General features: G+C 43.4%; 7 non-coding genes across 7 annotated transcripts; 2 read left to right on the top strand and 5 right to left on the bottom strand.

The window, feature by feature from the left end:
• Positions 1–898: 898 nt before the first annotated feature.
• On the bottom strand, positions 899–980 carry trnas-gcu (transfer RNA serine (anticodon GCU)). Its single transcript has one exon. It is a non-coding gene; the product is annotated as a tRNA-Ser (tRNA).
• Positions 981–3,593: 2,613 nt separating this feature from the next.
• On the bottom strand, positions 3,594–3,665 carry trnah-gug (transfer RNA histidin (anticodon GUG)). The gene has a single exon. It is a non-coding gene; the product is annotated as a tRNA-His (tRNA).
• A 1,375-nt stretch (positions 3,666–5,040) lies between these two features.
• Positions 5,041–5,122, bottom strand: trnas-gcu (transfer RNA serine (anticodon GCU)). The gene has a single exon. It is a non-coding gene; the product is annotated as a tRNA-Ser (tRNA).
• Positions 5,123–6,541: 1,419 nt separating this feature from the next.
• On the top strand, positions 6,542–6,653 carry LOC125991822 (U5 spliceosomal RNA). Its single transcript, XR_007489462.1, has one exon. It is a non-coding gene; the product is annotated as a U5 spliceosomal RNA (small nuclear RNA).
• A 3,089-nt stretch (positions 6,654–9,742) lies between these two features.
• Positions 9,743–9,814, bottom strand: trnah-gug (transfer RNA histidin (anticodon GUG)). The gene has a single exon. It is a non-coding gene; the product is annotated as a tRNA-His (tRNA).
• Positions 9,815–11,170: 1,356 nt separating this feature from the next.
• On the bottom strand, positions 11,171–11,252 carry trnas-gcu (transfer RNA serine (anticodon GCU)). The gene has a single exon. It is a non-coding gene; the product is annotated as a tRNA-Ser (tRNA).
• A 1,419-nt stretch (positions 11,253–12,671) lies between these two features.
• LOC125991821 (U5 spliceosomal RNA) lies at positions 12,672–12,783 on the top strand. Its single transcript, XR_007489461.1, has one exon. It is a non-coding gene; the product is annotated as a U5 spliceosomal RNA (small nuclear RNA).
• Positions 12,784–20,786: the final 8,003 nt, after the last annotated feature.

The following is a 20,786-nucleotide window of genomic DNA, read 5'->3' on the forward strand; positions in this document are numbered from 1 at the left end:
AGGAGTTTGAAACTACACCTAAGAATACACACAGGAGGGAAACATTTTTCCAAAGATTCTCTCAGAAGAGGCACTTAACAAGTCACATGAGAACCCACACTGGGGAGAAACGTTTTTCCTTCTCAGTTTGTGGCCAGAAATTCTTTCAGAAGGGTGACTTGCAAACACACACAAGAACCCACACCAGTGAGATATCTTTTTCCAGATCACTTTGTGTCCAAAGATCGTCTCAGGAGGTTAACTTAAAAATACATGCAAGAACACACTCAGGTGAAAAATATTTTATCTGCTCAGTTTATGGCCAAAGATTCTCTCAGAACAGTCACCTAAAAATAATCACAAGAACACACAGAGTTCAGAAACCTTTTTCCTGCCCAGTTCCTATTCTCTCAGAAGGGTCACTTAAAACACACACACACAAATAACCCCACCCACGAGGAACCGTTTTCCTGCTCAGTTTGTGGCCAATGATTCTCCCAGAAGGTAAACTTAAAAACACATGGAAGAACACACACAGGTGAAAAAAAATCTTCCTGCTCAGCTTGTGGCCAAAGATTCTCAGAGAAAGGGAGCTTGAAAAGACACACAACAACCCACACTGGTAAGAACCGTTTTTCCTGCTCAGTTTGTGGCCAAAGATTCTCTCAGAAGGTAAATTTAGAAACACATGCAAGAACACACACAGGTGAAGACCCTTTTTCTTACTCAGTTTGTGGCCAAAGATTCTCAGAGATGGGAAACTTCAAAAGACACACAAGAACCTACACTGGTGAGAAAAACCTTTTGCCTGCTCAGTTTGTGGTCAAAGATTCTCAGAGAAGCGACAGTTCAAAACACACACAGGTGAGAACCCTCTTTCCTGTTTAGTTTGTGCAAATATTCTCTCAAAGCAAGCCTTCGACGAGGATGGGATTTGAACCCATGCGTGCAGAGCACAACGGATTAGCAGTCCATCGCCTTAACCTCTCGGCCACCTCGTCGTGTGTTGATAAGTCATGTTACGTATGTTGTGCCAAGATACTTTGGATGTGAATGTGAACCCGACGAGGATGTGATATGAAATGATGAGTGGAGAGCACAATGGAGTAGCAACCCATCGCCTAAATATTTCAGCCATCGCATCTCATGCATGAGTTGAATAGGCGACGTGATATGGTATGTACGGTGTAGTATAAGCCGCAAGGTAAAATGATACGATACTTTAGATGTGTAACGAAGAAAAGGTAAGCCACAAAATAAGTGACAGTGTAAACAAAGCAAAACGTTTTTTCAATGTTGTCTCACCCCAAAGCTTTGGGATCATCGGATCTGCACAGTTGGATAGTTCCACCGACATTTTAACATCAACATTCTTTCATGGTCTGCCTGGGTGTCTTGGCTGAAGATCCTAAAGAAAAGACCCTAAACTTATTGTATGCGATTGCATATTGGTCATGATCGTATAGTGTTGTGGCCGTAGCATCACCGGAACGAATCTGGGTCATGGCGTAAGTAAATTACCTTGCTGAATTTGTCCGTTGTTCACTGTTGCCAAACAGCCTTCTGTTGAACGCAGGCTTCCAGACATTACGTCCACCTATGTTTTAACATCAACTTTATTTCATAAAGTTCTTCCAAATTCATCTTGGTGAAACTCCCTCAGGTGTTCCCATCTTTTTTTAGGCCTGGCTGCCACGAGGCAGCGGTAGAAACAAAATATGACCCTGAAAGGACACGCCCAAACCGGCTATGATATTAATCCGAATTCATTCATCACTAAAATGCAGTCCTCAGGTCCATGTCATATTCGCTACCAATCGGAATGTAACGGACAGATTTATATTCAAATGTCAAATCTCGAACGCCCAGAGTAGTATAAGAGCAGGAACCTTGGCGCTGAGAGAGGGACCTTCTTTCGCATCTCGCAGAAAGGGCTCCACAGCTGTGCATCGATCATTCTGGCATACATTAAAGAGTTAAACTGTGAAGGCTGCCTCTTGGTAATTGCTGTTAGCATATCGAGCATTAAAGATAAAGAACCGGGAACAAACCTAACAGGTTACAGTACGGAACAGAGTGCTGCTCTTCTGGGCACTAATAAATCGGCAACCTTGTCTGCTGACTTATTTGTTCACTCTTCTTCACCCGCAGTAATGCATGTAGTTCACGAGTGTGTCCCCTTTCAGCAGTCTCTATCCAAATACACAGTGTAGGTACCTATTAAAAGGGTAGTCCCGATGAACATGAAAGGCAAAGATTGATCATTCGCAAAGAACTTTCCATGGTCATCATATGTACGAAAGAGTTGGGCCAGAAGACTAGAGCGGAACTTATGCAGAAGTGCATGGACACCACCTTGTTGAAAGAATAAAACCAACACAATGCATGAATTCACGACAAATGACATACCAGCAAATCAGTAGTACTTCTGCTGTTGCCTTTGCGAGACCAGTTCAGATATGCGTTATCACGAATTTATAAATCAGGTGTGTTCGGACCTCCGCAGTGGAAGGGAGGCTCTGCTAAACCCCTGAGACCGACTCACCGAACCCCTAGAGTTTGACCGAATCCAGGTTAAGAACCACTGGTTCAGAGGCTGTTATTTCTGCAAAAGGAGGAACTACTAAATATTGATGTCATTTTTCTGTTGGGGTTTCCAAATGTATGCGCCTGCCTACTTTTGTTTAAATAATGATTGTACACTGTCTGCAAATCCTATAAACTTCATTTCAATTCTCAAATATCACTGTGCTGATCACTGCCGTCATCGGCCATGCATGGATTCGGGCCATCTGATTGGTTCCTTTGCCCCGCCCCCCCATACACACACACACAGGAATTGGTTAGGACTTGATTAGTAAGTGTTAGGAATCGTTTTGGCTGTCCGTTCAGAGCAAGGAACGAGCCACTAGCCCCACGGGAAGTTGTCATTTTCGGTAAGCTTGCGTGTATGTAAATTTGTCATGGTCCAACGTAAGACTGTTGAGGGTGAATAAAAAATAACTGCAACAAGTTCATTCGGCTATTAACCAGATTCAAACTGGGGTTGCAGCCGCCTCAATGCTATATTATGGCCAACATGCAGTTGCATGTTTAGGGTCTTTTCTCTAGGATCTTCAGCCACGACACTCAAGCAGACCATGAAAGAATGTTGATGTTAAAATGTTGGTGGAACTATCCAATAACTACGCACATCCGATGATCCCTAAGTCTCGAGATGAGACAAAATTGGAAAGACTATTGGTTGACAGTGTCTGTGAGTTACTTCAACCCAATCGTTCACAGAAATTACACGTAGCTAATGTTGACCACAAAATGGCATGTGAGCTGGCCAGGAGTCCTGGAATCTTCTGATCTGTAGACAGATGCGTTCGTTATCCATTGCTCCACGAGCCCCACGGGAATATGTGGCTTGTAAGCTTTTGCAAAAATGAAAAAAATAAATAAAAAATGGGTGACATTATTCGAATACGCCATGATGCTTTATCCATTGCGCCACTCGCCCTACAAGTTAAGGCTATCGACCGCAAACGTGTGGAAAATCGTCATTGTCCAAAAGATGGCTGTTTAGCAATAGTAAGAAAGGGACAAATTCCACACAAGTAATTTGAGCGTGCCATGACCCGGATTCGAACCGGGGTTGCTGCGGCCACAACGCAGAGTACTAACCACTATACGATCATGGCCAACATGTGCATCTTATTAACGCTACTGCATACAGGCCATGATCGTGTAGTGGTTCGATTCGAATCCGGGTTATGGTATAATCAAATGACCTTGTTGAATTTGTCTGCTGGTCACTGTTGCTAAACAGCCTTCCTTTGGACAATGACAGTTTTCCACACAAGTTTACAGTCGATACAGTCTTGTAGGGTGAGTGGCGCAATGGATGACACACGACGGCAGATTCAAGTGATGAGAATCGAAACAACAGATTCAAGAGACCCAAGGTAAATTAACACAACCCGTTTCGTTTCAATTGACAGCCCATGTGACATGCACCTCAGATGAAATGGGGCTAGTTGATCAACAGCAATGTTTTAACGAAGGGATCATCTGGGAGTTAAACCCCAGACCTCTCACACCCAAAGCAAGATTCATACCCCTAGACCACTGGTGTCAAACTCGAGGCCCGGGGGCCAGTTATGGCCCACCGTATCATTTTCTGTGGCCCGCAACGACAAATTGTGCATTAAATCTATGTCATACTAACATTGCAAATTGTCGGAACTTTTAAGAATCTTCATGTGAAAAGTTTCCACGAGTCTGATTTGAAAAAGCAATTATTTGTCAGTTTGTTTTGTAGCTTATACTGTATATAATATGAGGCGTTTATTTATTTGGGTTGACAGTCATAATGGCCCATCGAGGGAAACTTTGACTACAATGTGGCCCGCGACAAAAATGAGTTTGACACCCCTGCCCTAGACCAACGAGCCTCAAAGAAAGCTTGCAGACCATGTTACATTCTGTGTAACATTGGCCTGTCAAACACTCCACACAACGATAGACAGCAGTGTTTCAAAGAAGAGCTCGTCCGGGAGTTTAGCCCGGGCAATCAAAGAACCCTAGGCGAGAATCATTCCCCTGCACCAATGAGCCCCATAGTAGACCAGCTGACCCCATTACATTCCAGCAGAATTTCAAAGATTCTCCCAGAAGGTAAACTTAAAAACACATGGAAGAACACACACAGGTGAAAAAAATGTTTCCTGCTCAGCTTGTGGCCAAAGATTCTCAGAGAAAGGAAGCTTGAAAAGACACACAACAACCCACACTGGTAAGAACCCTTTTTCCTGCTCAGTTTGTGGCCAAAGATTCTCTCAGGAGGTAAAATTAAAAACACATGCAAGAACACACACAGGTGAAAACCCTTTTTCTTACTCAGTTTGTGGCCAAAGATTCTCAGAGATGGGAAACTTCAAAAGACACACAAGAACCCACACTGGCCTGCTCAGTTTGTGGTCAAAGATTCTCAGAGAAGCGACAGTTCAAAACACACACAGGTGAGAACCCTCTTTCCTGTTTAGTTTGTGCAAATATTCTCTCAAAGCAAGCCTTCGACGAGGATGGGATTTGAACCCATGCGTGCAGAGCACAACGGATTAGCAATCCATCGCCTTAACCTCTCGGCCACCTCGTCGTGTGTTGATAAGTCATTTTACGTATGTTGTGCCAAGATACTTTGGATGTGAATGAACCCGACGAGGATGTGATATGAAATGATGAGTGGAGAGCACAATGGAGTAGCAACCCATCGCCTAAATATTTCAGCCTTCGCATCTCATGCATGAGTTGAATAGGCGACGTGATATGGTATGTACGGTGTAGTATAAGCCGCAAGGTAAAATGATACGATACTTTAGATGTGTAACGAAGAAAAGGTAAGCCACAAAATAAGTGACACTGTAAACAAAGCAAAACGTTTTTTCAATGTTGTCTCACCCCAAAGCTTTGGGATCATCGGATCTGCACAGTTGGATAGTTCCACCGACATTTTAACATCAACATTCTTTCATGGTCTGCCTGGGTGTCTTGGCTGAAGATCCTAAAGAAAAGACCCTAAACTTATTGTATGCGATTGCATATTGGTCATGATCGTACAGTGTTGTGGCCGTAGCATCACCGGAACGAATCTGGGTCATGGCGTAAGTAAATTACCTTGCTGAATTTGTCCGCTGTTCACTGTTGCCAAACAGCCTTCTGTTGAACGCAGGCTTCCAGACATTACGTCCACCTATGTTTTAACATCAACTTTATTTCATAAAGTTCTTCCAAATTCATCTTGGTGAAACTCCCTCAGGTGTTCCCATCTTTTTTTAGGCCTGGCTGCCACGAGGCAGCGGTAGAAACAAAATATGACCCTGAAAGGACACGCCCAAACCGGCTATGATATTAATCCGAATTCATTCATCACTAAAATGCAGTCCTCAGGTCCATGTCATATTCGCTACCAATCGGAATGTAACGGACAGATTTATATTCAAATGTCAAATCTCGAACGCCACCGTCGCAGTGGAGGTGAATTACACTCCAAATTCACCTCCACTGCAACGACAAAAGCCTCAATTATTTGCGACACGAGAGATATAGAGCACTTCTGAAATTTGAGAAATCATTTGAGAAATTACGATCGTATTTTCTTTCCCGATTTGTGTCGAATAAAGTTATGAAATCACATGTTTTCAAATAAAACACAGAGATGGGGGGATCATTTCCCATTCTCTGATATCAAAAGTACACGTACCAAGACATACAACTGTTTTTACCTTCAATACTCAAAATAGACGCCCAATCGATAGGTGACGCTGTTTGAAAGAATGTGTTCCATCAGGTACCTACAATCCTGTGCGCCAACAATGTTTTAAGTAAAAAAGACATTAATGAACACAAAATACTCGTTTAAACCTTCTATTTAGGTTGAGGCCTTCTAAGTATAGTAAATCTATGAACGTCTATTGTTTGTATTAGAAGGAATGGTTGCTGCAATTTGAGTGTGAGACCGCCTGTGAATTTGGTGAGACCAGCAGTGGGGTGGCCCGTTTTCACCCAGATTATCAGCTCACTCGTTTTTCTCTTCAGATCGAATACATGGTTCGCCTTTTACTAAAGATTTCCGTGGGGAGGAACAATAAGAGTCTATCTCTACCCATTCTCACCAACGGTTTGTTAGAATAGGCCTCTTTGGCACATGTGTTTAGCTGGGTAGCTTGAGCTATGCCGTTATAGCGCTGCAACCCTTCTCTTGCTTTATTAGCTTTCTCTTCTCTATGACACCCTTTGCACATATGTAGAATTCGCTCTCAGTTAAGACTACAAGGTCACACGTTATCATACAGATTAGGCAGAGTCGCCTCCTTGCAGGAAGGCGGCCCAGAGTAGTATAAGAGCAGGAACCTTGGCGCTGAGAGAGGGACCTTCTTTCGCATCTGGCAGAAAGGGCTCCACAGCTGTGCATCGATCATTCTGGCATACATTAAAGAGTTAAACTGTGAAGGCTGCCTCTTGGTAATTGCTGTTAGCATATCGAGCATTAAAGATAAAGAACCGGGAACAAACCTAACAGGTTACAGTACGGAACAGAGTGCTGCTCTTCTGGGCACTAATAAATCGGCAACCTTGTCTGCTGACTTATTTGTTCACTCTTCTTCACCCGCAGTAATGCATGTAGTTCACGAGTGTGTCCCCTTTCAGCAGTCTCTATCCAAATACACAGTGTAGGTACCTATTAAAAGGGTAGTCAAAGTCAAAGTCAAAGTCAAAGTCAAAGTCAGCTTTATTGTCAATTTCTCCACATGCCAAAGACACACAAAGAAACCGAAATTTCGTTCCCCCCTATCCCACGGTGACAAGACATGGCTCACAACAGACAACAAGTAAACAAGTATAACAAAAGCGTGCTGAATAAATAATGAATAAATAACACAACAACAACAATAATAAACAACAATAAATAAATAGGAGGAGCAGAGAAAAAAAGGAGCAAGTGCGCGTACAGCAGACATTCCCGAAAGTAGCGTAACAGTGCCGCACGCTACGCAGAAGGGGGTAGCGAGTTCAGGGCCCTAACAGCCTGGAGAAAGAAGCTGTTTGCGAGTCTGGTGGTGCGGGAGCGCAGGCTCCTGTACCTCTTCCCAGAGGGCAGAAGGTCAAACAAAGAGTGAGCCGGGTGACTCACATCTCTGGCAATCGAGGTTGCCTTGCAGGCGACATGGGAGGTGTAAATGTCCTTCAGGGAGGGTAGCGAAGCACCAATAATCTTACCAGCCGTATTCACAATGCGCTGCAGGGCCTTCAAGTTCTGTTCAGTGCAGTTACCACCCCAGACAGCGATGCAACTGGTGAGGACGCTCTCAATGGTGCCACGGTAAAATGTAGACAGGACTGCCTGAGGAGCACATGCACGCCTGAGCTTCCGCAGGAAGTACAAGCGGCGCTGAGCTTTCTTTGCCAGTGACGAGGTGTTTTCGGACCAGGAGAGGTCCTCACTGATGTGCACCCCCAGGAACTTGGTGCAGCTCACCCTCTCCACCACAGCACCGTCGATGGTCAGCGGCAGGTGTGTTGTGTGACCCTTCCGGAAGTCAACAATCATTTCCTGTCTCTATCCAAATACACAGTGTAGGTACCTATTAAAAGGGTAGTCCCGATGAACATGAAAGGCAAAGATTGATCATTCGCAAAGAACTTTCCATGGTCATCATATGTACGAAAGAGTTGGGCCAGAAGACTAGAGCGGAACTTATGCAGAAGTGCATGGACACCACCTTGTTGAAAGAATAAAACCAACACAATGCATGAATTCACGACAAATGACATACCAGCAAATCAGTCGTACTTCTGCTGTTGCCTTTGCGAGACCAGTTCAGATATGCGTTATCACGAATTTATAAATCAGGTGTGTTCGGACCTCCGCAGTGGAAGGGAGGCTCTGCTAAACCCCTGAGACCGACTCACCGAACCCCTAGAGTTTGACCGAATCCAGGTTAAGAACCACTGGTTCAGAGGCTGTTATTTCTGCAAAAGGAGGAACTACTAAATATTGATGTCATTTTTCTGTTGGGGTTTCCAAATGTATGCGCCTGCCTACTTTTGTTTAAATAATGATTGTACACTGTCTGCAAATCCTATAAACTTCATTTCAATTCTCAAATATCACTGTGCTGATCACTGCCGTCATCGGCCATGCATGGATTCGGGCCATCTGATTGGTTCCTTTGCCCCGCCCCCCCATACACACACACAGGAATTGGTTAGGACTTGATTAGTAAGTGTTAGGAATCGTTTTGGCTGTCCGTTCAGAGCAAGGAACGAGCCACTAGCCCCACGGGAAGTTGTCATTTTCGGTAAGCTTGCGTGTATGTAAATTTGTCATGGTCCAACGTAAGACTGTTGAGGGTGAATAAAAAATAACTGCAACAAGTTCATTCAAAGTCAAAGTCAAAGTCAAAGTCAAAGTCAGCTTTATTGTCAATTTCTCCACATGGCAAAGACACACAAAGAAACCGAAATTTCGTTCCCCCCTATCCCACGGTGACAAGACATGGCTCACAACAGACAAACAAGTAAACAAGTATAACAAAAGCGTGCTGAATAAATAATGAATAAATAACACAACAATAAATAAATAAATAAATAAATAAATAAATAAATAAATAAATAAATAGGAGGCTATTAACCAGATTCAAACTGGGGTTGCAGCCGCCTCAATGCTATATTATGGCTAACATGCAGTTGCATGTTTAGGGTCTTTTCTCTAGGATCTTCAGCCACGACACTCAAGCAGACCATGAAAGAATGTTGATGTTAAAATGTTGGTGGAACTATCCAATAACTACGCAGATCCGATGATCCCTAAGTCTCGAGATGAGACAAAATTGGAAAGACTATTGGTTGACAGTGTCTGTGAGTTACTTCAACCCAATAGTTCACAGAAATTACACGTAGCTAATGTTGACCACAAAATGGCATGTGAGCTGGCCAGGAGTCCTGGAATCTTCTGATCTGTAGACAGATGCGTTCGTTATCCATTGCTCCACGAGCCCCACGGGAATATGTGGCTTGTAAGCTTTTGCAAAAATGAAAAAAATAAATAAAAAATGGGTGACATTATTCGAATACGCCATGATGCTTTATCCATTGCGCCACTCGCCCTACAAGTTAAGGCTATCGACCGCAAACGTGTGGAAAATCGTCATTGTCCAAAAGATGGCTGTTTAGCAATAGTAAGAAAGGGACAAATTCCACACAAGTAATTTGAGTGTGCCATGACCCGGATTCGAACCGGGGTTGCTGCGGCCACAACGCAGAGTACTAACCACTATACGATCATGGCCAACATGTGCATCTTATTAACGCTACTGCATACAGGCCATGATCGTGTAGTGGTTCGATTCGAATCCGGGTTATGGTATAATCAAATGACCTTGTTGAATTTGTCTGCTGGTCACTGTTGCTAAACAGCCTTCCTTTGGACAATGACAGTTTTCCACACAAGTTTACAGTCGATACAGTCTTGTAGGGTGAGTGGCGCAATGGATGACACACGACGGCAGATTCAAGTGATGAGAATCGAAACAACAGATTCAAGAGACCCAAGGTAAATGAACACAACCCGTTTCGTTTCAATTGACAGCCCATGTGACATGCACCTCAGATGAAATGGGGCTAGTTGATCAACAGCAATGTTTTAACGAAGGGATCATCTGGGAGTTAAACCCCAGACCTCTCACACCCAAAGCAAGATTCATACCCCTAGACCACTGGTGTCAAACTCGAGGCCCGGGGGCCAGTTATGGCCCACCGTATCATTTTCTGTGGCCCGCAACGACAAATTGTGCATTAAATCTATGTCATACTAACATTGCAAATTGTCGGAACTTTTAAGAATCTTCATGTGAAAAGTTTCCACGAGTCTGATTTGAAAAAGCAATTATTTGTCAGTTTGTTTTGTAGCTTATACTGTATATAATATGAGGCGTTTATTTATTTGGGTTGACAGTCATAATGGCCCATCGAGGGAAACTTTGACTACAATGTGGCCCGCGACAAAAATGAGTTTGACACCCCTGCCCTAGACCAACGAGCCTCAAAGAAAGCTTGCAGACCATGTTACATTCTGTGTAACATTGGCCTGTCAAACACTCCACACAACGATAGACAGCAGTGTTTCAAAGAAGAGCTCGTCCGGGAGTTTAACCCGGGCAATCAAAGAACCCTAGGCGAGAATCATTCCCCTGCACCAGCTGACCCCATTACATTCCAGCAGAATTTCAAAGATTCTCCCAGAAGGTAAACTTAAAAACACATGGAAGAACACACACAGGTGAAAAAAAATGTTTCCTGCTCAGCTTGTGGCCAAAGATTCTCAGAGAAAGGAAGCTTGAAAAGACACACAACAACCCACACTGGTAAGAACCCTTTTTCCTGCTCAGTTTGTGGCCAAAGATTCTCTCAGGAGGTAAAATTAAAAACACATGCAAGAACACACACAGGTGAAAACCCTTTTTCTTACTCAGTTTGTGGCCAAAGATTCTCAGAGATGGGAAACTTCAAAAGACACACAAGAACCCACACTGGCCTGCTCAGTTTGTGGTCAAAGATTCTCAGAGAAGCGACAGTTCAAAACACACACAGGTGAGAACCCTCTTTCCTGTTTAGTTTGTGCAAATATTCTCTCAAAGCAAGCCTTCGACGAGGATGGGATTTGAACCCATGCGTGCAGAGCACAACGGATTAGCAATCCATCGCCTTAACCTCTCGGCCACCTCGTCGTGTGTTGATAAGTCATGTTACGTATGTTGTGCCAAGATACTTTGGATGTGAATGAACCCGACGAGGATGTGATATGAAATGATGAGTGGAGAGCACAATGGAGTAGCAACCCATCGCCTAAATATTTCAGCCATCGCATCTCATGCATGAGTTGAATAGGCGACGTGATATGGTATGTACGGTGTAGTATAAGCCGCAAGGGAAAATGATACGATACTTTAGATGTGTAACGAAGAAAAGGTAAGCCACAAAATAAGTGACACTGTAAACAAAGCGAAACGTTTTTTCAATGTTGTCTCACCCCAAAGCTTTGGGATCATCGGATCTGCACAGTTGGATAGTTCCACCGACATTTTAACATCAACATTCTTTCATGGTCTGCCTGGGTGTCTTGGCTGAAGATCCTAAAGAAAAGACCCTAAACTTATTGTATGCGATTGCATATTGGTCATGATCGTACAGTGTTGTGGCCGTAGCATCACCGGAACGAATCTGGGTCATGGCGTAAGTAAATTACCTTGCTGAATTTGTCCGCTGTTCACTGTTGCCAAACAGCCTTCTGTTGAACGCAGGCTTCCAGACATTACGTCCACCTATGTTTTAACATCAACTTTATTTCATAAAGTTCTTCCAAATTCATCTTGGTGAAACTCCCTCAGGTGTTCCCATCTTTTTTTAGGCCTGGCTGCCACGAGGCAGCGGTAGAAACAAAATATGACCCTGAAAGGACACGCCCAAACCGGCTATGATATTAATCCGAATTCATTCATCACTAAAATGCAGTCCTCAGGTCCATGTCATATTCGCTACCAATCGGAATGTAACGGACAGATTTATATTCAAATGTCAAATCTCGAACGCCACCGTCGCAGTGGAGGTGAATTACACTCCAAATTCACCTCCACTGCAACGACAAAAGCCTCAATTATTTGCGACACGAGAGATATAGAGCACTTCTGAAATTTGAGAAATCATTTGAGAAATTACGATCGTATTTTCTTTCCCGATTTGTGTCGAATAAAGTTATGAAATCACATGTTTTCAAATAAAACACAGAGATGGGGGGATCATTTCCCATTCTCTGATATCAAAAGTACACGTACCAAGACATACAACTGTTTTTACCTTCAATACTCAAAATAGACGCCCAATCGATAGGTGACGCTGTTTGAAAGAATGTGTTCCATCAGGTACCTACAATCCTGTGCGCCAACAATGTTTTAAGTAAAAAAGACATTAATGAACACAAAATACTCGTTTAAACCTTCTATTTAGGTTGAGGCCTTCTAAGTATAGTAAATCTATGAACGTCTATTGTTTGTATTAGAAGGAATGGTTGCTGCAATTTGAGTGTGAGACCGCCTGTGAATTTGGTGAGACCAGCAGTGGGGTGGCCCGTTTTCACCCAGATTATCAGCTCACTCTTTTTTCTCTTCAGATCGAATAAATGGTTCGCCTTTTACTAAAGATTTCCGTGGGGAGGAACAATAAGAGTCTATCTCTACCCATTCTCACCAACGGTTTGTTAGAATAGGCCTCTTTGGCACATGTGTTTAGCTGGGTAGCTTGAGCTATGCCGTTATAGCGCTGCAACCCTTCTCTTGCTTTATTAGCTTTCTCTTCTCTATGACACCCTTTGCACATATGTAGAATTCGCTCTCAGTTAAGACTACAAGGTCACACGTTATCATACAGATTAGGCAGAGTCGCCTCCTTGCAGGAAGGCGGCCCAGAGTAGTATAAGAGCAGGAACCTTGGCGCTGAGAGAGGGACCTTCTTTCGCATCTGGCAGAAAGGGCTCCACAGCTGTGCATCGATCATTCTGGCATACATTAAAGAGTTAAACTGTGAAGGCTGCTGTTAGGTTCAGATTCAGCAAAAGGATCAGCAGACAAAACCAGTGAGACAGAATGTTGATCTTTTCTCGCGAGGAGTGCATCCAGACTTACAGCAATCCAAAATACACTAAAGGTCTTGTTTACACTCCTCTCTTTTTATTAAGGAAATGCCCTACCTACAATGTGAGACTAGCCCCTGATAGGTGGGGGGGAAAGCGTGGGCTAGTCTCAAGAGTGAAGAAACGAGATTCTATGTGAAACTAGAAGTCGCAAGGATAAAATGTTATGGGAAACAAAGTAGTCATGTGAAAAGAGTGCATAGACAAAATGACATGTGCAGACATCAACAACTTTCTTGGATTCCCAGATGTGTAGAAGGTCAGGAAGCTCCAGCCAGCATCGTTTGACTTGTTGTGGACTAGGTGATGTCTGCAAGAAGAAACAGCAAGCATTCTGCGCAATAACTTTATTAATAAGTACTCATTAGGGAACGCATGATAACATATATATACAATTTATCTAACAATTCCCCCCTGTTTTATCATAAGTTCCCGGAGAACAACCCATCACCCATATGGCCACTTCAAAAAAGATTTTCAGCCGAGGGATCACATTTCGCAAGAACTAACTTACACACGGGAGGAAACTGAGTCATAATCGGCAAAGCTAGGGTCAAGAAACAAACCGGACAGGTTTACCACAAAAGAGTCGTCGACCGGGTCGTCACTAGAGAAGGAACCCGCGTCGATCGAAAGGTCATCCCTTTGGAGCAACGGGAAAGTCTCAGCTGGTGGAGAGATAGCAGTTGTAATTAGCCTGTTAATTAGGGATCGGAGACAAGGAATGCAACAACATCCACACAAGGTCAAAATGGCAGAGAAAACGGCTATGGAGACCAGGGCAGAGGAAACCAGGGTGCGGTACTTTCCGAACACGTTCAACCAGTCGGTCCAAACCTCTGTGTTCACCCCACTGTGCTCCTTCATCTTCCCGTTCAAGGCCCGCAGGCCCTCAAGGGCCTGGGACAGGCTTCCACCGGCTGCAGTATTATTCGGAATAAACGTGCAACATTGCTCACCGAACATGGCGCAGACACCGCCCTCCTTTGAGAGTAGCATGTCAAGGGCCATTCGATTCTGGAAAGCCATGAGGGAAGTAGCGGCCAGTTGGGAGTGGACCGCCTTGAAACCCGCCTCGGACCAGTTTCCAAGCCTCTGCACGTTGTAACGGACGTAGTTAATCCTGCCAACATTTTTGTTAATAGTACACCACCAACACAGGGCGGATTCAAAACCAGCTGCTATCTGATTCACCAGCTTATACTCATCCGGTACTCCTCTAGGAACACCAATGGCGTCAATGTAAATTGGATTAGCCGCGCCCCGCCATTCGGCGCTTCGTTTTGTTCTCGGCCAGAATACGGGAACCACGGACTTAGCAAAAGATGTCAGATCATAAGAGGACATCGGTATCAAATGAACGGGTAGCAATAGGGTTACCAAAGCGCAAATTCCGGAGCTGTCGAAAGGCAACCTATCAAAGTTTTTTACTATTACACCAAAACCAAACATCACTACGAGCAATGGGCAAAAAAGGGGCAGTGACATTGGTCACGGACCCACACCATAGAGGAGGCAGGGCGCCGAGCTCCTCACCGGTACCAGGTAATCTAAGACATGTAACATTACCCCTAGCTACATCGGACGAAAAAAGGGGTTTATATTTTGTCACAGAGGCAACAGGGTAAACCTTACCCCATTTAAAACAATCATGAGCGGGTGAAATGGACAGGCTTAACATTAAAGTAACAGCACACTTAGGACCTATATTCGCAGGTATGATTTTCAAAAGAGGTCTTGGACCCATGCATGCAACGCAACTGGCGCCAGCCATCTTTGCGGCCTGCTCAGCCATAACAAGCCAGTTGTTAGTATGACCGCTTATCCCTGTGGAGGCCACAAAATAGCTATCTACATCAGTGAGGAGCGTACTTGTGATTTTTGCTCCTGCTGACAGGGTGTATTTATTTGTAACGGGACGGTCTGCGACCGACATTGTTCTATTAAGACAAATAGCAATAGGAAAGCGAGGATCGATTCCAGAGGACCAAGCCCACAGTTGAAAACCCCAACAAGAAGCGTTAAACAAGGTGACATTTGGAGGACGAATTTGACCATCAGCGAGTGTAAGAGACAAAAGGAGGCTTTTGCCCTGATTTTTCAAAGTCACTCGTTTAGCAAAGAACACAGCCTCTTCACTGGAACCAGAGAGCGGGGTGACCATTTCGAAACCTTTCAAACTCTTCATAGGTAAAATAATAGAAGAAGATGTATTAGGAGCCACAGTAAACATTAATGACTTATTGTAAGTCCAAGACAAAAGCCATGGTACGCAAGTTGGAACGCAGACGGTTCCTGGAATACAAACAACCTGATCAAAAGGGGATTTAGTGTCGCGCTTATGTCTAGCAATTTTTCCCCCATGAGCCATATCAATTAGAATTAGCGTTGGTAGCTGCCTGAGAAAAGAATGTTCAAGGCTCATGGTACTCTATCCCTCCAAATAAAATAACCCCCGAAAAAAACACAATGGTAACACAAACCAGCAAAAGCAACCAAAAACACATGGCAGACTTAGCGCAGGCCACAGCCTGATTAAAGCACTCACCAAATGACTCTCTAATGCTCATGTTTTTGGATCTCCTCAGAGTCAACACCCTGAGCTTCGGGTTGGTGTCTTGGAATTTGGCTTCTGCTAGCTTTCGTGTCAACCCTGGATCTTGACACCAGGATCAGGCACTATTACCAGACTTTGCTCACCTTCCGTACTTTAGGTTGGGTCTGCAGAGATCACCTTTTTACAATGAGATAAATGAATCCACGTGTTGCGTTCGGCTATTTTCAAAGCATTAGGTGTCGTGAGTAGTACCAAAAAAGGACCTTCCCACTTGGGTGAATGCCAATTCTTCCTCTTGATACTCTTGATCAAAACCCAGTCTCCCGGTACCACTTTGGGGTCTTCCTGCGGAGAAATGGGTTCATCATCAGTGTTATTGGTTAGATTCTTTTGACGTTCTAACATTTTTCTCATGTAATCAGCTAACGTGGCTTCCTCGGGGATCTCCCATGTGGACTTGAACTGAGGAAGCCTGTAAGGCCTTCCAAACATTGTTTCATAGGGAGTTAGCCCTGTTGTACTTGTAATATTTATGTACATTTTGACCAGGTCTAAGCACTGAGTCCATGGTCGTTTGGTTTCTTCCATACATTTCTTTAATCTGTTTTTTATAGTCGTGTTAGATCTCTCAACAACTGATTGTGAACGATAGGAACAATGGTTCTTTAGATTTATGTGGAACATTCTCCCAATGTGATCTGATTTACAAAATGTGGACCATTGTCGCTGTAAAGAGAGGACATGGAGCAGGCCTTCCGCAGCGGCCTTCGCGGATTCGTCAGCAAAAGCATTACCGAGAGAAACAGGATCAGAGCACGCAGTGTGAGCAGCACATTTGCAAACTGCTATCTTTAAAGGTAGCTGGACAGCGTCCAAAAATTGAGTCAGTAATGTGGAATGGGCGACGGGCTTCCCTGCAGAAGTTATCATGCCACGGTTGCTCCACTGCTGAGCAAACACGTGTACTGTAGCAAAAGCATACTGACTATCAGTCCAGATAGTGACGGATTTGTTTACAAACAATTTGCAGGCCCCAGTCAAAGCAATGAGCTCAGCGGCCGGTGCAGACATATTGGATGGCAGTTTAGCAGCCTCCAAAACCATGTCGGCAGTAACAATGGCATACCCAGTAAGGGTCACACCAGATTCATTTTTCTTAGAAGACCCATCAACAAAAAACACATGACCATCTGGCAGAGGCGTATCTTCCAAATCAGGCCGAGCCTTAGCAACTTGTTGGGCAGCATCGACGCAATCATGGAATTCGCCGTCGTCAGGAAGGGGAATGAGAGCGGCAGGATTGAGTGTCGTGCATCTTTCAACGGTCAGATGTGGCTGAGACAGCTACGTAGCCATGCAAGAAAGATGACGCGCAGGCGACAGAAAAGTCACTCACTCACTCGCTCGCTCGCTCGCTCGCTCGCTCGCTCGCTCGCTCAACCACTCAACCAATCAATCAATCAATCAATCAATCAATCAATCAATCAATCAATCAATCAATCAATCAATCAATCAATCAATCAATCAATCAATCACACAGGTGTTAATTAAATCGCAATTAAATTGCAAGCAATTTAAACTCTAATGGAATAGGTGGATGTCCATATCCGTTTCATCAAATTCCAATCCAACTTTACCTTTGTATAAGGCACAGGTGTCAAATTGTGCTTCATATACATGTGCCATCACTTGAATTGCAAATTATCTTCACTTTTAGTAATATGTTAAATTTCAAATATTAGACCAGTTTTTACTTGTCTGATTTGAAAGCGAGGTACTCGTCAGCCTGTTCCGCAGCCCCCACAATATGAGGCGCTCACACATCTACTCGGGTATGACAGTCATACCGGCCCTCCAAAAGAAGCCATGACTAAACCGCGGCCCGCGAACAAATGAGTTTGACACCCCTGGCACAAGGGATAGCCTTCTCATTGATCAATCGCGTATCTTAAATCATGCTTTTCCTCCTTTGAAGCGACTATGTACTTCAAACCCAAACGGCACCATTTTATAGGGAAAAAATTGTCGAATTTATTCGTTGTCGACATAATACTGGTCGCAAATTTGCATGTAGAGCATTTTTGAGTTGTTGATCATAGACATCAGTTGAACACTCTTTCTGGTCTGTGTCCAAAGTCTTCAAACAACTTATCTTGTTTTTGTTTAGTCCGGCCAATGTCTGTGTAATTTGCTCTACGTTGAAATATTATTTCTATCCTGCAATAGTTGGTCAATTTGTATTTGTAATGGCACCTCGTTATAGTCCAATGGACGGCCCTGGAGATCAAAAGGACTCCAGGTGTCTTTAACGCTTGCCCAATGTTTGGTTAAGGATGCCATGAAAACCTGTTGTATTTCATCACCTCTCAAATTATAGGAAGCAATGAGTTGTTTAATTTGGGGTACAAAGACAGAAAGGATGGTTCGCTTTGCCGTGCCACAACATCTGTCTCTGTAATTTGATCATTTTTCTCATTTTCATTCATCACATTCTCAGCTGCGGGTCTTAAGCGAGCTCGCGCTGACACTGTGTCATCATCTTCCTGTCTGTGCAACAGCAAGTTCTTTTTTATCTTTTCTTTGTCGTCCTTATCTTTCAATTTCCCTCACATCTGGGAAAATGAGAATGCAATTTTGCTTTTTAATTTTTTAATTTTAAGTCTTGCAAAATTTCTATATCCTTACTGCACCGAGATAAACTGTTAAACATATCTTAAAAAATAAACAAACAAAAACAATCTATGCTCTTCAAAAATGGGACCCAAATGTCAGATTACAAATCAAACCTCCTCCTTCACTCTCATCTTTTTCGATAGAACAGTCTACTTAGCTAGACACCGTCATATCATACTAAATAATGGCCTGGAAATTAAATATAATGTTGTTGCTGTGGTCCCTCAAAACATGTGACTAGAATTTGGACAATTACTAACCCCCATCAATCGACAAATTATCTCCTCACAAAAGTCCCAGCCTGTTAACCTATCTGCATCAAGAAGACATTTGCAATGCAGGGGATAAGAGAATAACAAGGGACACCTTAACAATAAACAAAATAAACCCAAACCACAAACAAAACCAAATAAACTAGGCCCATGACCTATGTAGACCAACACAGTACTCCAAATATTTCCCCATTAAAATTTAAGCCTTATTGTGTAGAGCACCATTGATTTCTAATCATTGATTTCTAATCATTGACCTAATTTTATCCTTAATTCAATCCCAATCACGAATGCCCACTACTTAATACTTTACTTGGTGTTCTTTTGATAAAAAGCGCCCCCCTTGCAATGTTGTTTTTAACTCTAAGTGATTCAAATCTTTGACTTGTCCTTACATGTGTCCTTGTATAGTTTTATGTCATAACGAATCAATAATTTAATTTTATCCAATACTACAATGTATGTTCTCTCCTACTCTCACATTTTTATGAGGGCAGGGCACTCTCCTCGTTGGACGAGTTTCTGACCACAACCCTCAGATTATTCTATCATTTCTAATTTTTACATTTAACAATGCAAATCTGATAAACCATTGTCTAGCACACCGCTTTTGTGCACCAATTTAACGCAATTCCAACCTTTATAACAAACTGATACACAAAGACAAACATACACAGAAACACACACACGGGCCCACAACATAGACATGACAATCTTCCCAGCTGATAACAAGGGTGGGGGGAGGAACTGAAGTGCGGAGAGCCTCGCCACCGCCACGTCACATAATGCAACCCCCTCTGTCCAAAATATGCATTTGTCAAGATATTTTATATTGTCGGTGCCGACCCCTTGCATTTCAATTCATGTCGGGGTAGCGGCTTTTGTTTGCTATTTGATTTTCCCATGGTTTATTTCTCTAAATTTCGGAGTTGGCAATTCGAATGGCACCTACAGTGTCCTAAAGCCAACTCTATTCACCGGACAGTGGTAAAATATTCAATGAGTGGTAAGTCTCCTTTCCTCTGCTTTTACACAAAACCACTGTTTACATAAAGGAGAGCTCAAATGAGATCACTCTCAGTCAAATCACACACACACACACACACAATGCGCACTCTTATCTTCCCACAGGCAAGCAGGGGAGTCCGCCCTCCCGTGGAACTTAACAAAATCTAAACTCTTTAACCTTCCTACTGTGTAAGAAAAACGTATTTTTGCCTTTTTCTCAAAGTAGATATAAAACCTATCTTTTCATGGATAAAGAAGCCAAACCAGCTAAACAAGAGTTAAAAAAAAAAACACCCCAGATGGCAGCAGAAAGCTAGGAAGGTTAACTAGGAGGCCCACGACACCTCAGCGGAATTTAACTGCTCCAAATTACCTGTACTTCTCTAGAAAACAGATGGGTCCGCTTTCCCATGGAATTTAACTGACTCATCAGTCAGGGGACTCCAACATCCCAGCAGAATTTACTGTTTCTAATTGCACTTGATAGGGTCTAGAATTGTCAAGGTTTTAAGTGACCTCTTGTCACTGCACTTTCATTAATTCAACAGAATCAAGATTCGTACTCACAGTCTGCTGGGCCTTCTCCTCGGATGATCTCGTCAACCACTCCGGTGTCCAACCGACTGATCGAGACAGCCCCGTGAAAAGGGTTTCTATATGCCTTGGCCAAGGACTTGTCCTGCGTCGAAAAGTCGGCCGGAACCAGAAATAGTCCTATTGAGATCCCGGACGAGCCCCCAAAAATCTGTTAGGTTCAGATTCAGCAAAAGGATCAGCAGACAAAACCAGTGAGACAGAATGTTGATCTTTTCTCGCGAGGAGTGCATCCAGACTTACAGCAATCCAAAATACACTAAAGGTCTTGTTTACACTCCTCTCTTTTTATTAAGGAAATGCCCTACCTACAATGTGAGACTAGCCCCTGATAGGTGGGGGGGAAAGCGTGGGCTAGTCTCAAGAGTGAAGAAACGAGATTCTATGTGAAACTAGAAGTCGCAAGGATAAAATGTTATGGGAAACAAAGTAGTCATGTGAAAAGAGTGCATAGACAAAATGACATGTGCAG

This window comes from Syngnathus scovelli, chromosome 21, assembly GCF_024217435.2.
Source record: "Syngnathus scovelli strain Florida chromosome 21, RoL_Ssco_1.2, whole genome shotgun sequence".
NCBI classification, from domain to species: Eukaryota; Metazoa; Chordata; class Actinopteri; order Syngnathiformes; family Syngnathidae; genus Syngnathus; species Syngnathus scovelli.